Source organism: Salvia splendens, chromosome 21, assembly GCF_004379255.2.
Source record: "Salvia splendens isolate huo1 chromosome 21, SspV2, whole genome shotgun sequence".
Classification (NCBI taxonomy): Eukaryota; Viridiplantae; Streptophyta; class Magnoliopsida; order Lamiales; family Lamiaceae; genus Salvia; species Salvia splendens.
Genome location: NC_056052.1, coordinates 14,831,037 through 14,855,248, shown reverse-complemented (window position 1 = coordinate 14,855,248; position 24,212 = coordinate 14,831,037). Strand labels below are relative to the sequence as shown.

General features: G+C 40.4%; 1 long non-coding RNA gene across 1 annotated transcript; it reads left to right on the top strand.

Annotated features, from left to right (window-relative positions):
• The first annotated feature begins 1,545 nt into the window (after positions 1 to 1,545).
• LOC121785018 lies at positions 1,546 to 3,398 on the top strand. The gene is made up of 2 exons (XR_006046875.1): positions 1,546 to 2,983; positions 3,131 to 3,398. It is a non-coding gene; the product is annotated as an uncharacterized LOC121785018 (long non-coding RNA).
• The last annotated feature ends 20,814 nt before the right edge of the window (positions 3,399 to 24,212 follow it).

Genomic DNA, 24,212 nt, shown 5'->3' with positions numbered 1-24,212 from the left:
ATAGTATGTGATCAATTGAATGCACGCTTCCGCTGCCAAACCCGTCAATTGGTATCAGAGCCAGTCTTGGGCTCTGATTATTTGGATTTAAATTTCGCAAAATTCATGATATATTTTATGCATGTTGAACTCAAGAACAATCGAATCAAAGAACATGAATTGTTCGAGCACGCGAGACGGATCGCACCATGTGGGTTCGACCAAGGTCGACGGATGGAGGTTGGCGCGGTGCGGCAGTTCGACCGAGAACAAGCCGAGATGCCGAGACGCCGAGCCCCAGCCCTAGGCCAGCCGAGAGCGACGTGTCCCTTGGCGCGACGCTGGCTGGACCAGTGGGAGCAGATGGTGTGCGCATGTCACGACCACAACTCCCTAGTCAAAGAAAATGTAGATATTTCGCGACTAAAACTTACTAAATGGTCTCAGCTCATCATGAATAGATAATCTATTCAAGAGAAACATTGTCTGAATGTGAAAGAGAGTACAACCATACTGAATCAGAGAAATTTATGGGCATTGTCTTTTCTAAAAACAAAGTCTAGATTCTTGCAGCGGAAGAGTACCAAGACGGTGTAATATGTATGAAGACATACTACATCAGCTATCTCCTTCTTGCCTACTTAATTCACTTTCTTTCCCAACACCTCATCCGCTGCGACAACGATCAACCTGCACATTAAGAAAAAAATATGCAGGGCTGAGTACTTGGTGCACTCAGTGGGCTCATGACGAAAACATTTTCTTTTTAGTTGTCAGCCAAACTGAGTGAACACGAAGTTTCTCTGAAAACAAACCCTGGTCACTAAAACTATTATTTCTTTATGAAAATAGACTGCAGTCATTTAAACTTCTAATGATATGCCATATCTGATCTGTGTGAACCGGGAATGTGGCCACATTCCAACGGTCACTGGACCGGCCAACCTGGCGCTAGCTCAAGTCCCTGTGTGTACACTAGTCCGAGTAGGGTCTGCGGCCCTACTGGGACCCGAATTCGATTTAACTGGTTGGCATAGCCAACAAATAGGAAATCATAAATAAAAAACTGGGCATGACAACTCATTCAAAATATTCATGTTTTCACATAAAACAAGCTTTGAAGGAAAAGAAGAGAAAGCCCACCTCGATTGCTTAAACTATTGCAAAACGAGTGCTTTCCTTGTGCTGAGATTACTCGTCGAGCGACGACGTTCCTTTACAAAATTAATATACTTAAATTAGGCTTTAAGTAATTACTTATCTTGCATGTATGCATGCTTGAGCGTGTGATCTTTATTTTATTTCCTTCGTTCTAATTTTAAGAATCTTAATTCCTTAATTAAATTGGTGATTTAATTTATTCGGGGTCTTGCCGAACTGTTCGGGTACAAAAATATATCCCTGTATTATTTTCTTTAAGTATCTTGAAACTTACTTGGACTATTAAAAGTCTCGTCTAATTATTTACTGAATACTATTTCACACGGATTAATATTTCTTTTCTCCCTTGGCTTAGGAAACCAATCCCATTGTACTTTGGAACTAAATTAATGGCTCCAACTAAACTCTAGACCCAACTAGGAATTTATTTAATCTGGCCCAAAGTATTTATTTCTTAAGCAATTAGCCCAGTTTTAATTAGTTGGCCCATTTCCCTTCTCTTTCTATCATTTTCCTAACTCTGAGGCCCAAATACTACTCTTTATTAATTAATTCAGGCCCAAAGTAAATAAATTTGGCATGGCCAAATTACCCCCTTCTGCATCGCCCGATCTCTCTCTCCCCCAATCTCTAAATTTTAAACCAACTCAAAACCCTAATCTCCCCCACTCGGAGTCAGCGGTGCCTCCTCCTCTTCACGCCGATCTGCCTCTGTCGCGGGGTCAACCACCGGCGTTCAGTCGTCACCGTCGCCCTCCCCTCCGTCAATGCCTCCTCTCGGCTGGAGCTCCGTCATCGAGCTGGAACTCGGCCGTTATTAGGCGTGCTTATAGGTGAGGCTCCGGTAGCAGCGGTGCCTCGCGAGGCTTCCGCCGTCGCCGCTGAGTCGCTGCTGGTTCGAAAAGCACGGCGTCACCGCAGGACTCCCCCAGCCGAGCCGTCGCACGCTCAGCTTGCCTTACGGCAGCCTCCGGACTCCGTCGTCCTTCCATCCCGCTCAAGCTAAGTTTACTAATTGTATTTGGTGCAGTATTTCGTATTTTGAAGTTAAGCTATTCATAGAGATTTTAGGGTTTTCGATTCGTTAGGACGGATCGACTAGTTGGGTTCGATTGGAGTGATCCCTTTTATACTCCGACATCCCAGTCATGATTTAACATGCTATCTATAAGCCTTGGGCAGTGGCTTACGAGGATGATATTATGTGGTGTTGCCACTGTTTTTTTTTTCTCGTTGATGCTTGCTTCAACTATCTGCTACTGTCATGGGGCTATTACTACTGTGCTTGAAAGTTCTTGAGCTTTTGTGTCCCTAAGTTCTCGTGTTGAATACTACATGATGAGTTGATGAAAAACATTGTTTGAGTTTGAGGGAGAACGACCTTACCTCTCTCACTCGGCTCAAACTTCAGTTATCTCGTTGCCTCGGTCCCTCTCCCTGCCTTGGTTCCTCTCACTGTGTTGCGATTGTTGCGATAATGAGGGAGGCAGAGGCTGAGGCCTATTTATACTAGTGGCCTAACTAAAAGCCGGAAAAAAGGCTGACATTTCTGGCTGGAGGGTAGTCCTTGATAGACTGATTTGGTTGTTACCTCTACAGCAATTTCGCAGGGTGTACTCGTGAGCTGGACGAGCTTAAGGCTCCTGGCTATGCTCTGATTATTATAACTGATTTTGGTGTTTTGTGATGCATTGTACCCTGCCTCAGTCATGAGTTTTGTCCCCTTTTGGCAGGCATTCAGAGAGATGGCAGGGTATGTGGGCGATCTTCCCAGCCATAGCAGATTTGAGGGAGATACCACTGCCGGTTGCAGCCTTGCAGGGATCCTGCAGCCACTGGTTGGGTTGTACCGGCTGGACTTTCCCTTTTCTAGCCCATCTTTCTCTCATCTTCCGAAAGATAGTGTTCCCCCTCCCCCTTCCTTATACATGTGGGTAGTTTGCGTATTATTCCTATGAGATTAAGATCTCTATCGTGCGTTTTTGGGCAGGAGCTGAGGCTGTTACTGATGCTGCCATTCCTGGTGGTCTCGCCCTTTCGGCTCTCTATGGTTCTGGCCGATACGGCTTGCGGAAGAGGCCAATGAAGTCCTCTAAGATGTCTTGTGTGAAATGGCATAGATCACTTTGTAATTTCCTTTTTTTTTGCTATGTAATAGTTGGGTGTATTTCATTTTAGCACTTTTGTAACTCAAAAGCTTATAGTTCTTATATAGCATTTATATTTCCTTCAGGAAATAAAATACTCTTTCATAAAAATCTAGTATTTATTTCGAAACTCGAGAATCTAAATCTCGGCTATTACATTCTACCCCTCTTAACAAAAATTTCGTCCCGAAATTTTGTCTCAGTTAGGTAGAAAGCTGCGGGTACTTTTCTTTCATCTGGTCCTCGAGCTCCCACGTAGCCTCCTCGCGGCCGTGGTGCTTCCATAGGACATTCACTATTACAAAAGTTTTATTTCTCAACTCTTTCACTTTTCTGTCAAGAATGGCTTCTGGCTTTTCTTCATAGCTCAAATCTGGTTCTAACACCATTTCTTCTTGGTGTAATATGTGTTTGGGGTCAAACATATATTTCCTTAACTGTGATACATGAAACGCATTGTGAACATTTCTGAAGTTTGGCGGGAGCGCTACTCTGTACGCCACAGGGCCGACTGTTTCTAGGATCTCGTAAGGTCCGATAAAACACGGTTTCAGTTTGCCCTTGATGCCAAATCTGGTTATCCCTTTCGATGGGGATACTTTCAGAAAGACCTTGTCTCCTTCCTTGAACTGTAAATCGGTTCTGCGAGCATCTGCATGGGATTTCTGTCTATCTTGGGCTTCTTTGATTCTCCCTCGGATCTGTCGGAAAATTTCTATCATTTCCTCAACGGAGTCTGGTCCGAGAATCCTTCTCTCACCAACTTCATCCCAGTAAAGAGGTGATCTACACTTTTTCCCATAGAGTGCTTCATATGGGACCATATTTATAGTTGCCTGGTAACTGTTATTGTAGGCGAACTCTATAAGTGGAAGTACTGGCTCCCAGCTTACTCCACGGTCGAGCACTACGGCTCTCAACATATCTTCTAATGTCTGAATCGTCCTTTCTGACTGTCCGTCCATCTGTGGATGGAATGTTGTGCTGAAATTCAGCTGAATGCCTAACTCTCACTGTAGGCTTATCCAAAATCTAGAAGTAAATTTCGAATCTCAATCCGAAGTGATCGTTACTGGTACGCCATGTAAGCGTATAATCTCTCGCACATATATCTATGCCAGCTTGTCTGATCCGTACGTGATACAAATTGGTATAAAATGGGCACTTTTGGTGAGGCGATCTATAATCACCCAGCTGGCAGTATTTCTTCGCTGGGATTTTGGCAATCTTGTCACAAAATCCATGGCTATATGCTCCCATTTCCATTCTGGAATCTCGAGGGGCTGCAATTTTCCATAGGGTCGTTGATGTAAAGCCTTCACTTGCTGACTTGCTAGAATCTTTCTATAAACGACGCTATGCTTCTCTTCATGCCATCCCACCTGAATTGCTTCTTCGAATCCTGATACATACTTGTACTTCCAGGGTGGGCAGTGTAGGGCGTCTCATGAGCTTCACTCATGATCTCATTCCTGAGTGCCTCATCATTGGGTACACATAGTCTTCCTTTGAAAGTGATGGCGTTATCCGTCTCTTTGCGGTACCTGTCTCCTTTTTCCGGTCCTCACTTTGAGACGAATCTTTGCTAATGCCTCATCGCGTCTCTGGGCGTCGATGATTCTGGTTCGTAAGTCTGGTTCTCTGACTAAGGTGGAAATTCTGCTATCCACCGTTTCTGGGGCTCTTACTACTTCTAGTCGCACCTTGGCGAATTCACCGAGGAATTCTTCCTCTTGTGTGAGGAAAGTAGCCACTTGGGATGCAGTCTTCCTGCTCAAGGCATCTGCTACCACGTTGGTTTTCTTGAGTGGTAATTGATACCACAATCGTAGTCCTTGACTAATTCTAGCCATCTGCGTTGTCTCATACTTAGATCATTCTGCTCAAAGAAGTATTTGAGGCTCTTATGATCTGTGAAGATCTCACATCGAACTCCATAGAGATGATGTCTCCAAATCTTCAAGGCGTGAACTACTGCGGCTAACTCTAGGTCGTGCGTTGGGTAATTCAACTCGTGCGGCCTTAGCTGGCGTGATGCATAAGCAATCACCTTGCCCTTCTGCATCAGTACGCACCCGAGTCCGTCCTTCGATGCATCTGTATACACCACACAGTCGACTCCCGTTTCTGGCACGGCTAAAACTGGTGCTGTGGTCAACTCTTCCTTTAACAGTTGGAAGCTTGCTTCACATTCTGGGGTCCAATCGACTTTAACTCCATTCTTGAGCTGTTGAGTCATTTGCCTTGCTATCTTAGAAAATCCCTCAATGAATCGTCGGTAGTATCCGGCCAATCCTAGGAAACTCCAGATTTCATTGGGCGCCGTTGGTGACTGAGGTAATATGACTGGTTGAAGTAATCCATTAAATGTTTCATTTCTTCTGGCTGATGAAGCCATTTCTAATCTTAGATTTCATCGTCAGATATTGAGTTCTCTAATACTTGCATCGATCATAATTGTAGTCATTGAGCTTGCATGTTGATCTCGTAACCTCTCGCTTAGGTGAGGTAGTCTACATTCACCGCTTTCAAGATGCTTTGTGCTTACCGAAATTCTTTGTCATGATTTAGCACAGACTTTGTTCTACTTGGGTTAGTCCTTGAATACTGGATTAGTGCATGTGGAGGTGTTGGCTTCTTTCTCCCAACGCTACTGTCTCCATGCCTTTTTGGTTCGACTGGGTGATTCGTGGTGAAAAAATCTAGCATCACTTTTCAAAGTGATCTAGATCTCGTGTCTAGATTAACACAAAACTTAATCGACAGCTCCTTTCTGGGCCGCTTACTTGGGTGTGGCATATCGTAGAATACTTCTTCGCATTTTAAACGCTAACGTTTGCCCTTGCTCTATATTATACGGCTCTAAGTCAAATCTCTTGCGATAATTCTTTAAAGTGGAATTTCGATTTTTCCTTTCATTGTAGGGATGGTGAGGGTAGCGATGCTATCACGCGTTCCTCTTTCCCGAATGTCTCTCTAGCTTTAGCTTTTCCTGGCCACCTCTCGGACGAATCCCCCTTGCTGATGGGATTTGTTTCGTCAAACATAAACTACGAACATACTCGCATTTTCTCCATGGCTTTCATTACATAACCATGATTTTGTCTTTGTTCTTGTGGCTTACTTATCCTACTCGGAATAAGCATTTCGATTGATCAAACAGTTATATAGGTCTTTTACGTCATCGGATGTCATTTAATCCGCATATATTCCTTGATATTTCTCTACTCAAGGCTAGTTGCTTCTCTATACAACAAATTATTCAATTTTTCTACGAGCTTGTTACAAGCTGTATGTAGATGTGAAATATCTGATGTTCTGTGTTGTCGGTTATGCGACGCTTCTGGTTGGTGCTGAAGTGCGTTCTAACGGATCACATAAAACTGATCTATTTAGCAGATTATTAAGATAAATTCTATTCGCGTAATTATCACATTTATCATGCTCATAACTTAAATTTTAAACATGCTTACTACGGAGTTAGCCAATTTACTTCGTAGATTCACTTAAGAATCGAAGATGGCTTGCATCTTCTCCACGTGAAGATCTTGAGAACTTGACCTCAGATCTTCTGACTGGTGTCCCAGACTATAAACTGATATTTGTGTGGGCAAATCCCGCTCACGGAAGGAGGAAAAATCGTCCCTCTCTCTCAAACAGGAGTGGACAAAAATTTTTAAAATAAAATAAGCGTATTTTCTGTCTTCTTTATTCTCCTATTTATATTAAGTCTCATATTGGGCCCAGTCAGGGATCTAAGGAAGAATTTGGACATGGCCTCACCCAATTAGCTTTTTACTAATTAAATTGAACCCACAATTTAATACAAGCTTATATTGGAATATTACAAGCAGCCACTACAGAAGTAATATTGCACTACCTTTCCAAGTATTCGGGGTTTCCTTTTTTGTGTGTTTAATTTATTTCCCGCGTTTAAGATAGAAACATCCATTAATTAATCAATGTTTGGTATGGACTTAATTAATTAACATATTTTAATCTCCAAGAGTGGACTTAACAAGAAAACTCTTATTTATTATTCATTGAGTAATAAAACTCCAACTAGCTAGGTTCCGAATAATAAAACCTTGTTTCGAGCTCCTCTTGTGGATATTATCAAACGAGACTCACCTCACGCACGATTCAACATAATAGCAATCCTAGCACCACTAGATAATGATCACCACTACCCAATATACCAGGATCGTTGGGTGACAACCGCACCTATTGGTAAGTCAAAGTAGTAGATACTCAATATCGTATGTTCAATGCTAACGTACATTGATTGAGAAATTAATTATCAAGACCTCGTCTTTCAGTAGATAGCATAAAAACTAGTCTTGTCGTTTAGATCCAATTTAGTGCTATACCACACCAACGTCATCTTAGAAATAATCGGACTGACATTGCAACCTTTCACGTTAGGTAGTCTAGGCCTATCTAGGTTGTGAAATTCTTATTTTTCTTTATTCAGAACTGACCGTGTTACCTTAAATTGGACGACGCCCACAACCGGTCTACTAAAACAAAGACTTAGACTTTGTTACATTTGCTTATACATTTAAATATGCAATAAACATCCATTAAATGTAAAACATAACAACATTATGACAAAAATAATATGTTGCCTTCATTGGAAAATAATAATTAGAGTTTTACAGTATTCAATCACTCGAAAGGTGATTTCTAGTATACAAACCCTAACAGTCTCCCACTTATACTCAAAACAGCTTTCGAGTATACAAAATGGTAGTGCACACGTCATAAAATTTCTCCCACTTATACTGAAAGCGAGTTGAGGTCTTGAATGAGTCGAACTCCCATCCCTTCAATGTGGCGCTCAAACGGTTTCACCGCCAATGCCATTGTAAAAGGATCTGCCAGGTTGTTCTCGGACGCAATCTTGACCAATTGTATGTCTCCTCTCTGCACTATATCTCTGATGATATGATACTTCCGCTCTATGTGTTTGCTCGCTTTGTGAGCTCTTGGTTCTTTCGAGTTTGCCACAGCACTAGAATTGTCACAATAAATTGTGATGCTCTTGGGAAGATTCTTAACCACACCTAAATCCATAAGAAAGTTCTTGAACCATACTGCCTCTTTTGCAGACTTCGAAGCGGCCACATACTCGGCTTCCATGGTCAAGTCCGCGATGCATTTCTGCTTCATACTCTTCCAAATTACGGCTCCACCTCCTAAGGTGAACACATATCCTAAAGTAGATTTTCTCTAGTCCTGATCAGCTTGAAAGTCTGAGTCAGTATATCCCAGAGGACAGAGCTCAACTGCATTGTAAACTAGAGCATAGTCCTTAGTCCATTTAAGGTACTTGAGTATGTTCTTTACTGCAGTCCAATGTCCTTGACCCAGATTTGACTGATATCTTGCCACCATGTCAACAACAAAGCAAATATCAGGTCTCGTACAAAACATAGCATACATGAGACTTCTAACTGCCGAAGCATATGTAATCCTTCTCATTGCTTGTATCTCAGACGGCGTTTTGGGGCACATCTCTTGAGATAGATGGATGCCATGTCTAAAAGGCAAGAAACCTTTCTTGGCATCCTGCATGCTAAAACGACTAAGTACTGTTTTGATGTAAGGTTCTTGAGATAAGCACAACATCTTCTTTTCTCGATTCCGAAGAACCTTGATCCCGATGATGTGTCCTACGTCTCCCATCCTTTATCTCGAACTGGTTTGACAACCAAGTTCGTACTGATGACAACATCTTTTTATTGTTTCCAATTAGAAGAATGTCATGTACATATAAAACTAAGAACACTACATTCCCTTTTTCAACATTCTTATACACGCAGCTTTCATTTGGGCACTTTTCGAATCCAAACTTGCAAACAGTTTGATCGAAACACTGGTCCCACGATCTAGATGCTTGCTTAAGGCCATAAATAGCCCTCTTAAGCTTCCAAACCATGTGTTCTTTGCCCTTTGTGGCATATCCCTAGGGTTGTTCCATGTAGATGGTCTCCTCAAGACCGCCGTTCAGAAATACAGTCTTAACGTCCATCTGCCATACATCCCAATCCATATAAGCTGCTATAGACAATAGTATGCGGATCGATTTGAGCATGGCCAACGGGGAGAAAGTCTCGTCGTAATCGACACCTTCCTTTTGGGTGTACCCCTTGGCCACTAGTCTTGCCTTAAAGACTTTAACTCGTCCATCGGGTGCGCGTTTACGTTTATATATTCACTTACTCCCAATGGCAGTACAACCTTCGGGTATGACGGACAAATCGTAGACGTCTTTGTCTATCATAGATTGTAGTTCTGAATCCATTGCTTTGACCTATTCGCAATGATCGACATCTGCCAGCGCCTCCGCAAAGTTCCAGGGATCTAATGCATTGCTGTCCGGGGAGTGATCCATAGATTCTCCCAAACCAATGTATCTTTCGGGCTCATGAGAGAACCTCCCACTGCGGCACGGCACTACAATACTTGGAGTAGAAGTTAAAGTTTCGAGAATTGTTTGTACACTAGGTACGGGTTCTTGGTTAATGGAACTTGTGACAGAAGTTAGCTCATCAAGAGCCACTTCACTGCTGGGTTTATGATTCATTACATAGTCTTCCTCTAAGAATGTCGCGTGAGTACTCACAATAACTTTATTGTCTCGGAGACTAAAGAATTCATAAGCTTTCGTTCCTTAAGGGTACCCTATAAACAAACATACCTCCGTCCTTGATCCTAGCTTAGTTGGATCCTTTTCCAATACATGAGCTGGGCAACCCCAAATCTTGAGATGTGTTAGATTGGGCTTGCGCCCAGTCCACAACTCATAAGGAGTAGTAGGCACAAATTTTGACGGTAAATTGTCTAAAATGTGGCTTTTAGAAAGCAAGGCATGACCCCAAAACGAAATAGGTAGCCGTGCAAAACTCATCATCGACCGGACCATGTTTAACAAGGTCATGTTCCTTCTTTCAGCCATGTTGCTCTGATGGGGCGTGCCCGGCGCAGTCAGTTGGGATTCCATTCCTGACTCCGATAAGTACTCCAAAAACTTGGCACTGAGGTATTCGCCTCCACGATCAGATCACATGCATTTGATACTCTTTCCATGATACTTCTCCACTTGAGCCTTAAAGTCCTTAAACTTGTCAAAAGACTCTCACTTGTGGCGCATCAAATAGACATATCCAATTTTCGAGAAGTCATCAATAAATGTGATGAAGTATCGAAAACCACTTCTTGCTTTAGTAGACATTGGTCCACATACATCGGAATGAACGAGCTCAAGTACTTCCTTGGCCCAATTGCCCTTAGCCTGAAAAAGGCCTCTTGGTCATCTTGCCTTCTAAGCATGACTCACACTTATGAAAGGGTTCCTCCTCTAGACCTTTAATAAGATCTTGTTGAACAAGAGAATGGATCCTCCTTTCATTGGCATGACCAAGTCTAAGGTTCCGTCTGTGTGCATCTCTGACTCCTACCGCAGCGTTAGCTGGAGGCACTGGAGGTCGCGGGGTTGTGAGCACAAAGCTGTACTCTTCTGCTGTAAGAACGATGTCCAAATTTTGTTTCCATTCTATGTAATTTTGGCCCTCGAGTTTGTTTTCTTTAAGAATTGCAGAAAGAGGATTGAATGACATCTTAACGATTTGATTTGCAATGCAAAACAGAGTATTTACTATTTGTCATAAACTTGTGTATGATGTTTGATTAGATTAACCATAAAACTTTTCAAAATCTTACAACTGTAAAATTAAAATTTTGTACCCTCCAGAGGAAGTCAATACTCATTAAAATCTTACAATTTTACTGGTCACAACACCGACGAATAGTCCAGAGACCATAGAGTGGCATGGCCGCCTAATGTTGCCTAAGCAAGACCACCGAATTTAGCATTATAGAGTCTCATTTTTACAACACACTCCCATAACAATGCTCGTGCTGCTAACAAGATCAAGCTATTTCATAAATCTTGTGTGAACTTCTGAATCTCGCAGTTTCTTAGGATTACTGTAAGATATATTTAAAATAATTAGGTTATTTAATTCTTAATAAGACATGAAAAATGAAATTCAAATTATTTTCATGTTCAAGATTAGGAAGAGAAGTTTTATTATTTAATGTATTCATACATATCTATCCTTATTAGGATTCTAGATATATAAATATTAGAAATCTATTAAATTATTCTTGTCCATATCATATAGGAATAAAATAATATAATTTATTTCCATAGATATAGATAATAATAAAAATATTCCTAAAATCTAGGAAAATCTTCCAAAAAGATTTTATTTGCATTAAATAATAATATTTTAATGATACCTTTTAATTAAAAAATTAAATAATCATTAAAATAATCTTTCATCGTTATCTCATCGCACGAGGTTCGCACGAACGATGAACGATGAAAATCTGACGAGTTCGTCGTCGGAACACGACGCACATGGCGTCTCGGCCAGCAGCGCACAGGTGTGCGCATGCTCTCGGCCGCCTGGCTTGCACACCGGCTCGTCGGTGTCTCGGCAGCTCTCGGCCAGCGAGACGCGCACAGGCGTCGCCGCTCTCGGCCAGCCGCTGACTCCGTCTCGGTGCCCTGGCTCGTCGGGTGCCGCGATCCTCGGCCAGCAGTGTGCACGTCGGTGGCGCTGCTCTCGGCCAGCCGCGATGACCCGTCTCGGCCAGGCTTGATTCGCCGCTCCCTCTGGCTTAGCCATCGTCGCGCCATGGGGTGCGTCGCTCTTGGCCTGGTCTGGGGCTGACGGTCAGGACCTTCCGCATAGGGATCGACCTGGTGGCTCCCAGTGTCTCAACTGTTCTCGGACGAACCACCACGTCGCGCCAGCCGCCGCCTTGTCGAGGTTCGGGCGAGAGTCGCCTAGGGTTCGCAGTCTCGGTCGCGGCGCGCACGAGCCCTCGTCCGTCTGCGTGTAACCCCGTGATCATGCACCCTCGGCTCCCACTCAATCGACAACCCTCTCTCGATCGCGCGTGGTGCGATCCGTCTCGGCACAAGCGCCGACAGATCGCACGTCTCGTACGATTGAACAATTCAAGTTCTTTGATTCGATATTTCTTGAGTTCAACATGCATAAAATATAAACAAAAACAACAAGAACATGCTTCGTAATCAAATAATACATGCATACATGAATTTCGCGAAATTTAAATCCAAATAATCAGAGCCAAAGACTGGCTCTGGTACCAATTGAAGGGGTTTGGTTGCAGAAGCGTGCGTTCTAACGGATCACATAAAACTGATCTATTTAGCAGATTATTTAGATAAATTCTATTCGCGTAATTATCACATGTATCTTGCTCATAACTTGAATTTTAAACATGCTTTAGCACAAATAATCCCTAAAACATGCTTACTACGGAGTTAGCCAATTTACCTCATAGATTCACTTAAGAATCGAAGATGTCTTGCGCCTTCTCCATGTGAAGATCTTGAAAACTCGACCTCGGATCTTCTGACTGGTGTCCCGGACTGTAAATTGATATCTGTGTGGGCAAATCTCACCAGTGTACTAGGACTTAAATAAAGAAGACAGAATCCCGCTCACGGAAGGAGGAAAAACCGTCCCTCTCTCTCAAACAGGAGTGGATGAAAATTTTGAAAATAAAATAAGTGTATTTTATGTCTCCTTTACTCTCCTATTTATGTTAAGTCTCATATTGGGCCCAGTCAGGGATCTAAGGAAGAATTTGGACATGGCCTCACCCAATTAGCTTTTTACTACTTAAATTGAACCCACAATTTAATACAAGCTTATATTGGAATATTACAAGTAGCCACTACAGAAGTAATATTGCACTGCCTTTCCAAATCCGAAATTGCAAGTATTCCGAGTTTCTTTTTTTGTGTGTTTAATTTATTTCTCGCGCTTAAGATAGAAACATCAATTAATTAATCAATGTCTACTAATTAATTAACATATTTTAATCTCCAAGAGTGGACTTAGCAAGAAACTCTTATTTATTATTCATAGAGTAATCAAACTCCAACTAGCTACGTTCCGAATAATAAAACCTTGTTTCTAGCTCCTCTTGTGGATGTTATCAAACGAGACTCAACTCGCACACGATTCAACATAATAGCAATCCTAGCACCGCTAGATAATGATCACCACTACCCAATATACCAGGATCATTGGGTGATGAAAAACCCGCACCTATTGGTAAGTCAAAGTAGTAGATACTCAATATCGTATGCTCAATGCTAACGTACATTGATTGAGAAATTAATTATCAAGACCTCGTCTTTCAGTAGATAGCATAAAGACTCGTCTTTCCGTTTAGATCCAATTCAATGCTATACCACACCAACGTCATCTTATTTCAATAAGGCTTAGAAATAATCAGAATGACATTGCAACCTTTCACGATAGGTAGTCTAGGCTTATCTAGGTTGTGAAATTCTTATTTTTCTTTGTTCAGAACTGAGCGTGTTACCTTAAATTGGACGACGTCCACAAACGGTCTACTAAAACAATGACTTAGACTTTGTTACGTTCGCTTATACATTTAAATATGCAATAAACATCCATTAAATGTAAAACATAACAACATTATGATAAAAATAATTTGTTGCCTTCATTGGAAAATAATAATTAGTGTTTTACAATATTTAATCACTCGAAAGGCGATTTCTAGTATACAAACTCTAACAGGTTCATCATTTTCTGCCCGTGTTTCAATATAGGCGTATTTATCATGCGTATCTGAAGGGATTAAGACTGTGTCTTTCCCTCTAGTTTTGTGTCAAGAACTCGAAGATTAATCTAATAGTCTTAACTTGGATTAATATTCACACAGAAGAGTGTGACTGAAAATTTGAAGGGTTACTGAATACCCAACTGGACAAGAATAACATCTCTTGCTCAACTCATCTGAATTTTTGTCGATAATCGACCTTGAAGGCAAGTTCTGAGCTCATTAAAAAAAACTACCTAGCTCAACTGGTTACAAATAAACCCATAGAAGTTGAGGCTCACCCCTGGTGGGAGCTAGAAAGAATCCTGAGATAGGTCATGAAAATTGGATGGAAATGAATTAATTGTAAATTTACATAGTGAGTTGCCAAGTAGGACAGTACAGTTGTCCAATTAATCTGAAAGGATCTGAACATCAAGGATAGTGCTTCAAACATGTCACCGCCTAAGATGTTCAACAGTGAAAAAAATTTAGAAATGTAGGCAATTGCACTGAAAGAACATTGATCATGTTTCAAAGACATCCTGATGTGGAATAACAAATCAAATCAATGATTTAATAGGTTCATTAAAGGCACTCATTGAAATGAACTATTTAGAAAAAAGACCAGCTAGATCAAACTCGTTAGGGAACAAGTGCAATATGCTTGCCCTAACTTCAAACTGCAGAAAATTTCTGAGACTGGGAATAATACATGTACTGGAACTGAGATAGAATGATTTCACCTCTATAGGGAAAATATGGCTACAACACGGTTTCAAAATAGGGAGGTGAACAAAATTTCCAACACAATATGAAATTCTCTGAGGATATATTTAAATGGCACGACCATTCTGGAGGTCATAACTGTAAGCATTATAAGAATGAAATTTCATTGCATGAGTCCAAGAAATCGGGATATAGATCCCCTATATTGTGGCTTAAAGGAGACAACAACAAATAAGGATGCTTGAAACATAAGAGTATCCCAAATTTGGGAAGTGAAACTGAGTTACCGTTTTTGTGAAAAGAATGAAAGTGGCGTACTACTTGTAAACGTGAGTCAATCAGAAGTCTTAATAAACTACAAGACATCGTTGTCCAGGAAGTTCAAAGAATGTCTGAAGAATAAGCTTATTCTGAAGGTTATAGATATGAACAACTGTAGAATTTAAGGTTTATGACTGGAGCTTACACAGTCAAAACTTTACTCTTTATGAACGATGAGTCAAAGGACTGTAGTCCATAAACTGGAAGTAAGTCAAATCTAGCATAGAAAAAAAGAATACTGACATGTTACTTGCGAGTCAAACTAAAGTCTGAATAGATGGGTACTGTCTTTTGGGAGAACTCTTAGAAAGAATCTCATGGAAATCCAAGTAAGTACTATTGATCCTAATCATCGGTTCTAGTTATGTGACACTTCTTTGTCTGTTCTTGTGGAGCTCGGACATGATAACTGTTTTCTAGGAAACCATACATTATAAGATGGGGTTTCTCGTGCAGTTAAACTGATAACTGCAGCTGAAGGTCATACTTTCATATCGTTCTTGATCACTTAGAACGCTGATTCTAGTAAAACATTGCATTCTCCATCGTGCTTCACAGCATGCTATAAGTATCGTTGCTGGGTCACGTAGCCACTTGGGCCTGTTACGCCAGATTAGATCACTTTACTGGATCGCGGGTACGATCTCTGTTCGTGTAGGGATGCATCTCCCGAACAGGCTTGAAAGTACTCTATTTTCGTTATGACTTGGTCTTTATAAAGACATTGGGAACTTCTTGGTTCATCGTCTAGTATACATATATATATATATATAGGGTAGTGATCTATGACAAATACCCCTTAACCAAATAACTAGAGAACAAATCATAGCCACAAAATCAAAAAAATCAATGGCTAGTATTAATTTTCGAATTTAAGGAGAAATTAGTTCCCTCAATCACAAATTTACTCTATAATAACAAAGCGGGGGGTATTATGGTCATTGCATAGCCAAAATCAAGTTTGGAGAAGAGTGGTGACGAGCTTGCCGGTGGGGGATGCAGCGGAGGTCGGGGAGGGAGAGGTATTCGAGGAGGACGTGGTAGCGGAGGACATCGGCGAGGTTGGGGGAATTGAGTATCCCAAATTTGGGAACTGAAACTGAGTTACCGTTTTTGTGAAATGAATGAAAGTGGCGTACTACTTGTAAACGTGAGTCAATCAGAAGTCTTAATAGACTACAAGACATCGTTGTCCAGGAAGTTCAAAGAATGTCTGAAGAATAAGCTTATTCTGAAGGTTATAGATATGAACAACTGTAGAATTTAAGGTTTATGACTGGAGCTTACACAGTCAAAACTTTACTCTTTATGAACGATGAGTCAAAGGACTGTAGTCCATAAATTGGAAGTAAGTCAAATCTCGCATAGAAAAAAGGAATACTGACATGTTACTTGCGAGTCAAACTAAAGTTTGAATAGATGGGTACTGTCTTTTGGGAGAACTCTTAGAAGGAATCTCATGGAAATCCAAGTAAGTACTATTGATCCTAATCATCGGTTCTAGTTATGTGACACTTCTTTGTCTGTTCTTGTGGAGCTCGGACATGATAACTGTTTTCTAGGAAACCATACATTATAAGATGGGGTTTCTCGTGCAGTTAAACTGATAACTGCAGCTGGAGGTCATACTTTCATATCGTTCTTGATAACTTAGAACGCTGATTCTTGTAAAACATTGCATTCTCCATCGTGCTTCACAGCATGCTATAAGTATCGTTGCTGGGTCACGTAGCCACTTGGGCCTGTTACGCCAGATTAGATCACTTTACTGGATCGCGGGTACGATCTCTGTTCGTGTAGGGATGCATCTCCCGAACAGGCTTGAAAGTACTCTATTTTCGTTATGACTTGGTCTTTATAAAGACATTGGGAACTTCTTGGTTCATCGTCTAGTATACATATATATATATATATATATATATATAGTAGTGATCTATGGCAAATACCCCTTAACCAAATAATTAGAGAACAAATCATAGCCACAAAATCAAAAAAATCAATGGCTAGTATTAATTTTCGAATTTAAGGAGAAATTAGTTCCCTCAATCACAAATTTACTCTATAATAACAAAGCGGGGGTATTATGGTCATTGCATAGCCAAAATCAAGTTTGGAGAAGAGTGGTGACGAGCTTGCCGGTGGGGGATGCAGCGGAGGTCGGGGAGGGAGAGGTATTCGAGGAGGACGTGGTAGCAGAGGACATCGGCGAGGTTGGGGGAGGAGGGGATTGGGGACGGCGAGTAGGGTGAGGGAGGAGTGGGTGGCGAGATCAGCTGCTGAATCATATCAGTCTGTTGCTATTAATTTTCAGTCTGTTGCGAGATCGGCGGCTGAACCATAAATGATTTAACAGAAGAGAAAATTCAATTGGTTGGAACACAAGTATATTATTCCTTCTCATTTAAGACCTTTGATATAAGAATCTTCATATCCCTGCAATGCATCACATCCAGACTCAGTTTTTGATTCATATAGATTAAATTTCCACCATTTTCTGAACGGATTTTGTTACCTATTAGTATCAAATACTTGAGGAACATCATCGCGCAAATTGTCACCTTCGGTATCTGTACATACCACGGAAGTAAATCAATTGGAAATAGGAAAACAAAATTTCGAGGCTATCAATATCAGTTTTTCACATATGATTGAAGAAATATTTAACATTTTTATTTAAGTTCATAGAGAGCAAAAAACGCATGAAGAGGAGCAGTAGTGTAACAACAATTTATGTTTTGTAAATAAGAGTGAAGTAAAATCATGCTAAGAGTGATGTGTTTTGTAAACAAGATTGAAGTAAAATCTAGCTAAGAGTGATGTGTTTGGTAAACAAGAAAGAAGTAAAATCATAATAAGAGTGATGTGTTCTGTAAACAAAAGTGAAGTAAAATCAGAATAAGAGTGATGTGTTTTGTAAACAAGAGTGAAGTAAAATCAGAATAAGAGTGATGTGTTTTGTAAACAAGAGTGAAGTAAAATCAGAATAAGAGTGATGTGTTTTGTAAACAAGAGTGAAGTAAAATCGGAATAAGAGTGATGTGTTTTGTAAACAAGAGTGAAGTAAAATCGGAATAAGAGTGATATGTTTTGTAAACAAGAGTGAAGTGAAATCGGAATAAGAGTGATGTGTTTTGTAAACAAGAGTGAAGTAAAATCAAAATAAGAGTGATGTGTTTTGTAAACAAGAGTGAAGTAAAATCGGAATAAGAGTGATGTGTTTTGTAAACAAGAGTGAAGTAAAATCGGAATAAGAGTGATGTGTTTTGTAAACAAGAGTGAAGTAAAATCGGAAAAAGAGTGATGTGTTTTGTAAACAAGAGTGAAGTAAAATCGGAATAAGAGTGATGTGTTTTGTAAACACGAGTGAAGTAAAATCAGAATAAGAGTGATGTGTTTTGTAAACAAGAGTGATGTAAAATGATCAAGTGGAATATACGATGGGAATGGAAGAGTATTTTCGAGAAAAAGACATTAATTTATAGTGCGCATTTCACGCTGCAAATAGACACCATGTTAAATTTCCACCCACTTAATCACTATTCATTTTCTTTATATTCACAAATTAAAAAAATATCTTCTTTAAATACCATTATTTACGCTAATGCAATTCATACCATTCAGGGAAAGGTGTTTTATTCCAAATAAATAGCATAATTAATTAAGAATGCATGCCAAGGTCCACTTCCGACAAAGTTAGTTATTAGTAATATAAGGATGGCATTGATATTCCCCCACTTCTCATACATAATTAATTCGTATAAATTTGTCAGCATAGTGACCGCACTCCGCCTTGCTGCAATTTGTGCCGGTGCCACCAGGATTGGCAAGTTGTATCCTTTCACGAGGCTCAGGTCGTAGACGTCCATCCCGTTGAAGCTGTCTAGTGCAAACTCAGCCAGAGTGACCGGAATCGGCGCCATGACGGCGTCGGCGCATTCGACCTTTCCGAATCCGCAGTCGTCGGTCATGCAGGAGAAATTTCCAGACGGATCTTCGGAGCAGTGTGCGCACCACCAAAATCGGAGACTACGGTGGCGGATGTGGCGGTGGCGCAGATAGAGGAGGAAGAAGATCCGGTGAAATTGGATGAATTTCTCAATTCTATCTTATGAATTTCATAAAGTAATTTTCAAAAATGCCCTTGGCCTACTTTACATAATTAAAATAAATAATATTTGTTCCATTAAGATGTGTGGCTGAGATTTGTTCTCTAGTTATACACATAAAATTAGTTATATCTTGATCACTAACATATATATATATATATATATATATATATATATATGTATACTATCTGTGTGTTCAAAGGAATGGACTTCCTCTAATTGTTGTCAATAGTACTTTCTGGTTCGTCGTTTCTTTCTCATGATTCTTTGGAATTAGGAGCTTACCCAACTGATGGGTGTTAGTTAGTCTCATTGCCCTGGAAGGCGGTAACAAATTCTCGTTCTGCTAGTACTTGGTCGCATGTGTCTCACCTAAGGTACTTTTCTAAAGCACTCTAGGTTCGCATACATGGGCCCACATGACAACTATACATTTCTGTCAACCTGGTTGAAAATAAATCACAGATACATTAAGCATATCTCATGCAAAGCATCAGCTATCACGTTGCATCACGCACACATTTCAAACAAACATTTTCTTTCCCATATAGGGCTTGAAAATACTTTTTTCTTTTTTCTGAAAATCTAGAAAATTTCATTTCCCTTCTCAAAACGAAAAAATATTTTCTTTCTTTAAAATTCTCTTTTCTGGACGAGCGGGCGTCGACCCCTGTGTCTGGTGCAGTTGATCGTGTCGAGCTGAGGTGTTGGGAACTTGTACTTATCATTCTGTTAACTTCCTAGCCTAGTGCTAATATTCTGGACTGAGGCTTGGGTCAGAGCGAAAGAATGATGCTCTGATACCACTCTGTCACGACCACAACTCTCTAGTCAAAGAGATGACAGGGTATGTGGGCGATCTTCCCAGCCATAGCAGATTTGAGGAAGATACCACTGCCGGTTGCAGCCTTGCAGGGATCCTGCAGCCGCTGGTTGGGTTGTACCGGGTGGACTTTCCCTTTTCTAGCCCATCTTTCTCTCATCTTCCGAAAGGTAGTGTTCCCCCTCCCCCTTCCTTATACATGTGGGTAGTTTGCGTATTATTCCTACGAGATTAAGCTCTCTATCGTGCGTTTTTAGGCCGGAGCCGAGACTGTCACTGATGCTGCCATTCATGGTGGTCTCACCCTTTCGGCTCTGTATGGTTCTGGCCGAGACGTCTTGCGGAAGAGGCCAATGAAGTCCTCTAATATGTCTTGTGTGAGATGGCATAGATCGCTTTGTAATTTCCTTTTTTTTTGCTATGTAATAGTTGGGTGTATTTCATTTTAGCACTTTTGTAACTCAAAAGCTAAAAGTTCTTATATAGCATTTATATTTCCTTCGGGAAATAAAATACTCTTTCATAAAAATCTAGTATTTATTTCGAAAACTCGAGAATCTAAGTCTTGGCTATTACAGCGCATGGATGAGACGGGAGGCGGTGGCTGGCCGTGTGCAGTGGCACATCTCTACACGCTGCTGACCGAGAGCTGTCAGTACCCGACAGCCATGGCAATGTGCGAGAGGACGCGACGTGCGACCGAGAGCGGCACGCGCCGAGCGATGAAGCGCGACGTGCGCGAGCATTCGTGACGCAGTGTGCGTCGAATTTCCGACGGTGAACTCGTTGGATTTTTCGTCGTCCTCGATTCGTGCAAACCTCGATCGATGAGATAACGATGAAATATTATTTTATACTTATTTAATTCTTGAAATTAAAAGAAATCATTAAAATATTACTCCTTCCGTCCCGGACTACTTGCACTTATTTCCTTTCTGGGCGTCCCAAGTTATTTGCACTATTTCCATTTTTAGTAAAATTTTTTACCTACAGCCGTAATATTTGACTTTGCAATACACTCATTCCTTAATCTCCGTGACGAAAATTAAACGTGCGAGTAGTGTGGTACGGAGGGAGTATTATTTAATGGAAATAAAATATTTTGGGAAGATTTCCTTAGAATTTAGGAATATTTAAATTATTGACTATATCTATGGAAATAAATAATATTATTTTGATTCCTAGATGATATGGACAAGAATAATTTAATAGTTTCCTAATTATTATATATTTAGAATCCTAATAAGGATAGATATGTAGGAATATATTAAATAATATAATTTCTCTTCCTAATATTGAACATGGAAATAATTTGAATTTAATTTTTCATGTCTAAATAAGATTTAAGTAATTCGTTTATTTTAGAAATATCTTATAGTAGACGTGAATATGAATTAAATTCTAGAATAATTAATTTCCTAAAGTAAGACACTAAAAGATTTAATTATCCAGTCAATTAAATGCCAACAAAATTTAATTAAGTCTTTTTATGCCTTAGGGTTAAGGATAATTAAAGAAAAACTATAACCAAAATATCTAAGCTATAATTTCAAACTTAATGTTTGTATATGGTCTGCATCGATTGATGTGCAATTTGTAAAGCTAATTTTTAATATTATCGCCACCCATTATGTGGAGACAATAATCCTAAAAAATAGTAAGTTCATGAGGGCAGACTTCTCAAACATAAATAGAATGAACTAGATTGTGGTTTCTAACATTATCGCCACCCATTATGTGGGGACAATAATCCTAAGAAACTACAAGATTCAGGAGTTCACACAGAATTTATGAGATAGCTTGATTTTATTAGTAGCACATGAACATTGTTATGTGAGTGTGTTGTATAAATGAGATTCTGTAATGCTAACTCTGGTGGTCTTGCTTAGACAACACTAGGCGGCCATGCCATTATATGGTCTCTGACTATTCGTTGGTATTATGACCAGTAAAATGCTAAAATTTTAATGCGTATTGACCTCTTATGGAGGGTACAAAATTTTAATTTTACAGTTGTAAGATTTTGAAAAAGTTTTATGGTTAATCTACTCAAATTTCTTACATAAGTTTATGACAAATAGTAAATCTTCTGTTTTGCAGTGCAAACTAAATCGTCAAAATGTCATTCAATCATCTTTCTGCAATTCTTTAAGAAAACAAACTCGAGGGCCAAAATTACATAGAATGGAAACAAAATATGGACATCGTTCTCACAACTGAAGAGTACAAGTTTGTGCTCACTACTCCACAGCTTCCAGTGCCAGCGGCAAATGCCGCGACAGGAGTTAGATATGCGCATAAACGGTGGCATAAGGCGAATGAGATGGCTAAGTGCTATATGTTGGCTTCTATGTCTTTAGTGCTCAAGCATCAGCATTCTGCCATGGCGACTGACACCGAGATTATGCAAAATCTCACAAATCTTTTTAGTACTCAGAATTGAACGGCTATGTCTCAAGCCTTTCGGAGTATCATGACGAAGAGAATGAAGGAAGGCACGTCTGTGCGGGACCATGTCCTCGAGATGAGGAGCCACCTCAACCAAATTGAGGTTTTGGGAGGGACGATCGATCCCGAGTCCCAAGTGACTATTATCCTTCAAAGTCTCCCCCTAGCTTCCAGCAGTTTAAGCTCAACTTCGAGATGAACAAAAGGAATTACACCTTGGCAGAGTTGTTGACTGAACTTCAGTCGGCGGAGGACCTTATGGTTCAAGCTACGGTAGCTATGCTGAGTTTGGCGCATCATTCCTCTGGCTCTAAGCCTGGCGTAGGAAAGAAGAGGGCACCAAACCTGGTTGCGGCTAAGAATGCTAAGGGAAAGAAGAAGAAGAAGGCTAACAAGAAGCTTTCAGGTAAGTGTTTCAATTGTGGAGAGAAGGGGCATTAGAAGCCACTCTGTCCTAAAAAGGGCAAGGCTATAGGTGTGCACAAGCTCTAGTGGTCGAGTCATGTTTGGCTTCGACATCTACTCATACTTGGGTTATTGACACTGGAGCTACTGATCATATTTGTTTTGATCTTGACTTAATGCAGGTGACAAGACGACTATATGATGGTGAGATCGAGGTCCAGCTGGGCAATGGCACTAAAGTGGCGGCCGTTGCAGTGAGAGACGTTTATTTGCATTTTAGTAGTGATAGATTTTTGATTTTGAAGAATGTTTTGTTGATACCTTCTTTTAGAAGAAATTTAATTTCAGTTTCTAAATTGGTTTTTGATGGATATTCGATTTCTTTTAATGACAATTGCGTTGTTAAGAAAGATGGTTCTTATATCTATCGTGGTATCATGGAAACGAATCTGCACAAAATAATAATCGCAAATCAGAACTCAATACAACATCGAAAATTTCAAGGAAAAGAAAAGAACCTTCAAGTTCAATGAACGAAACGTACTTATGGAACCTTAGACTTGGTCATGCCAATGAAAGAAGGATCCATTCTCTTGTGGACCAAGACCTTATCAAAGGTTTAGAGAAGGAGTCGTTTCATACGTGCGAATCCGGCTTGGAAGGCAAGATGACCAAGAGGCCTTTTAAGGCTAAGCGCAATAGGGACAAGGAAGTACTTGAGCTCGTTCATACCGATGTGTGTGCACCAATGTCAACCGAGGCAAGAGGCGATTTTCAATACTTCATCACCTTTATTGATTACTTCTCGAAAATTGGATATGTCTATATGATGCACCACAAGTCTGAATCTTTTGACAAGTTCAAAGAGTTTAAGGCATATATGGACACGTATCATGGAAGAGTATCAAACGCTTGCGATCTGATCGCGGAGGCAAATACCTCAGTGCCGAGTTTTTGGACTACTTATCGGTGGCGGGAATTGAATCCCAATTGACCGCGCCGGGCACGCCCCAGCAGAACGGCGTGGCTGAAAGAAGGAATATGACCTTGTTAAACATGGTCCGATCTATGATGAGGTATGCACGGCTACCTATTTCGTTTTGGGATTTGTTGGGGATGGCTGCTGCCACGCTTTCTAGGGGTGGCTTAAGTTAACTACTTGACTTGAGAAATTAAAACTAACTAAACTGATCAACTCGTAAAAACTTAACTAGTTTACTTGATCAAGTTAACTGAACTTTCCATATTTAGACAAACAACATAAACGGGGGACTGTCAGTCCCCTGCAAAGTGTACGATAAAGTAAAAACTTTTTACCAACTACATCTTCTTCACAAAATCAACATGGAAAACAGAGCAAAGAACAAATCTGAGAAGAACTACGAAAAACTAAACACCGTAATGACTTATAAAATT